General features: G+C 43.0%; 1 long non-coding RNA gene across 1 annotated transcript in view; it reads left to right on the top strand.

Annotated features, from left to right (window-relative positions):
* The window catches only part of LOC114613787, an 8,697-nt gene extending 6,121 nt beyond the window's left edge, over positions 1-2,576 (top strand). Inside the window, exon 3 of the long non-coding RNA XR_003710233.1 lies at positions 2,382-2,576. This is a non-coding gene — a long non-coding RNA (uncharacterized LOC114613787). The remainder of the gene's footprint in view (positions 1-2,381) is intronic.
* Positions 2,577-3,405: the final 829 nt, after the last annotated feature.

Raw genomic sequence — 3,405 nt, 5'->3', positions numbered from 1 at the left:
AGAGAGAGAGAGAGAGAGAGAGAGAGAGAGAGAGAGAGAGAGAGAGAGGGACTTGAGAACTGACAGCTTTCTCTTACTCATTTTCTTCATGTGTATATACATGTGTACATGTGTGCGGACCTGTATTGGGTGTTGGTACAAATGCATGTTCACATGTGTATACATGTATGTGGAGGCACAAGGTTAATGTCACAAAGCATTCATGATCACCTCCACCTACTTATTGAGGTAGTCTCTTTCATTCAAGCCCAGAGCTCACCTATAACTCCAGTCTTGCTAGCCAGTTTGCTTTGGAGATCCCCTGCCTCTGCTTTTTGAGGCTGGAACCATAGGTGGGCTGCCTTGCCCATCCAGCATTCCCCTGTGTTCCGGGGATTCCAGTTACTGTCCTCATGCTTCATAGAACTTTATCTTCTGAGCCATCTCCCCAGTCTAACAGAGCTTTTGGATCCATGTATTTATTTGGATAAAGAATTAAATGGGAGAGTTCTGAGTACAGTAGTACTCCTGGCAAAGAAAAGGTGAAGCCAGTTGTCGCTCTGTGCAGCATGTTATTTTAACCTCCAAATGTGTTAGGAAAAGTTCTGTTAGCGTCACTCCTGACACTGTCTTGGACAAGACTGCGACACATAGGTGGTCCCCCAGACCCTGTTGAGCCTTCCCAAGTGACAGATTAGTTCCAAGACTCAGTGGGAACTTCGACCCCACACTCTGAGAACCTGCACATCTTTGGATCTCCCAGATGCAGACTCAACCAGCTCAGAAATTGCAATGTCTTCGGACCCTTTATTAACAAAAATGAGATTCTGTCTCAATTGTCACCCACCAGAAAACAGTGATTCACGATGAGGTGTCACCTCTTGCATCCACTGCTTTTTGCAGATGCGGTAATGGTATGCTCTTATGTGGTCAATTTTTCCAAATTTATCTCAGGGAAAAACACAAATCTATGCCAAGCAATTTGACCTTCTGGAAATGATCAGGCCTTTCTGTCCTAATAGAAAGTCCATCAGAGCTGTCTCTATCGCAGCCTCTGAAACACCTTGTGTGACAGGGAGAAAATAAGCCAAGAATCCTTGGAGACAAGGCACTTGCCTTCACTTTCTTGTTCTTTCTTCCTTTCTGTGTGTGTGTGTGTGTGTGTGTGTGTGTGTGTGTGTATGTGTGTGTGTACTAGAGACTGAACATAGGGCCTTGTGTAGGTTAGGCAGGTACTCCAGCTAAACCACATCTTCAGGCTTCTTTTTGCCCTTTGAGAAAGAATCTCAATTAAACTGACCACTAGTCTTGAACTGACTATAGCCCAGGCAGGCCTTTAACTTGTGATCCTCCTGCCTCAGCCTCTCATGCAGCTGGGATTATAGGCCTGAACCACCAGACTCAGTAAGGGGGGGGAATATTTATTTTAAAATTAGGAAATTATAAAGTTCAAAATAAAGCCAGCTTCTGTAAACCAGAAATGAGAAAACTATCAAAGAAAATAAGCTATTTCTGAGTCAGTTTCAAATGACAAGACAGCTGACTGAACTGGTTCCCACTGGTCAGGGACAGTATTGTTTCAGCATCAATAAAGACAGTAATTGTACCGAGCTCACAGTAAATTGTTTAAATCCACAAGTTCACTAGAACACACAAAGACTAAAATAAACCTTAGTGGTGGTCTCTGGGGGAGCTTAAAACCAACACATTATTTTGAGAAATGGCCAAAAAAATAAAAGAAAGAAAAAGAAAAAATAGAGTGAATCAAACATTTATCCTGCCGTCCCTGGGTAGCCAAATGCTTGAGTTTGAGGAAGGGGTGCTGGGATTGCACCTACAACCTCACGCATGCTAGGCAACAGAGTTCTATCCCAGACCTCTGCTGCTTCTTTATTTTTATAACATGATCTTGCTAAGTTGCTGAGGCTAGCCTTAAACTTCAAATGCTCCTGCCTATCTCCCAAGTATCTGGGGCTGTCGGCCTATGCCACAAGGCCCAGAGGTGATACTTCAAGAGAAAAAAATGTGTGCAGATGTATTACATTACTAATGAAAGGGGAAAATGATGGTTGGTGGTGATGGAGATGATGTTGGTGACGATGGTGACAGTGATGTTGGTGATGCTGGTCATCACCAGCATCTTTAATATGTCTTTAATATTTAATACTATTTATTATTGTACTTAATACTATTTATAGAATCAATAGTCAATGGTAAACTAGAGGGTGGGTCTTTGCTGTATCATTTTATGACAGCTAATGAATTAGAAGCTCAAGAAAAGACAAACACTCATCAATAACCCTTAAGGGAGAACATAGGCCACCATGTAGTGGCCTTGGGGAAGAGTAAATCAAGCCCTAATCTGATCACACTTTCATATTGATTTTTCTTCTTCTTTACAGAAAATTTAGAGACATGAAAACAGGTTATAAAGGACCACAGCATTCAGCAAGAGCAGACTGTAGGGAATATCTACAAGCCTGAGAAACTACAGATTAAAGAAGACATAAGGGATACACTGGTCAGCCAGGCTGGAAAGACCATGTGGTTTCTGACTGTAACAAGCAAAAGGAAGAAGGGAAGGTCTATGAGGACTTCAACGGCATTTCAGTATGGGTTAGCTCTTTGATGAAACCAAGGAATTACTCTCTGTGTTTTGGTATATGTAACCTGCTGCTGTATTAAAAGCCACCCTAAAAACTGATAGTTTAAATGAACAACTGTTTTTACTGTCTTGTTCTTTCGTGATCCTGTGAGTCACGGATTTAAGCAGATCTCAGCTGAGCTGACTCATGTCTATCCTACTGTATGATCTTGCATAGAGATACGGAGCCTCAGCCCTGGCGGCTCCATTACCTAAAGATTTATTTTTACTTTTTTTGATGTGTGTGCATGCGTGTGTGTGCTCTTGCGTGTGCATCTGTGTGTGCTTGCATGCATGAGCACATGCGTGCATGCCCACATGCAGAGGCTGGAAGAGGGTGTTGGATCCCCTGCAGCTGAAGTTACAGGTGATTGTGAATCACCTGACCTGGTGCTGGGAACCGAACTACAGCCCTCTGCAATAGCTGCCAACGCTCCTAACTACGGTACGTTTATCTGTCTACCATCTGTCTAACACCATCACCTATATTTTGCCTACCATCTAAGATCTCCATCATCTACCTACCTATCATTTGTTGTCAATTATTTATCTCATTATCATCTGTCATTTACCGGTTTGTCACCTATCTACCTGATCACCTTTCCATGTCTGTCATCTATCCCTCTGTATAGTCATCTACCCACTTATGCTTTCCTATCTCTGGACTCTTCCTCCCAGGGAGGCCAGGCTGTGCTGCTTTGCACTATCACGTGAACATTAAAACATCCCCAACAAGCAGCCAAACCAAGAAGGCCCCAGTGAGCAGGTGCCTCTGCCTTGAA

This window comes from Grammomys surdaster, unplaced genomic scaffold, assembly GCF_004785775.1.
Source record: "Grammomys surdaster isolate TR1022 unplaced genomic scaffold, NIH_TR_1.0 126278, whole genome shotgun sequence".
In the NCBI taxonomy this organism is placed as follows: domain Eukaryota; kingdom Metazoa; phylum Chordata; class Mammalia; order Rodentia; family Muridae; genus Grammomys; species Grammomys surdaster.
Note: the sequence above shows the minus strand (reverse complement) of the source record. Positions and strands in the feature narration are given on the sequence as shown.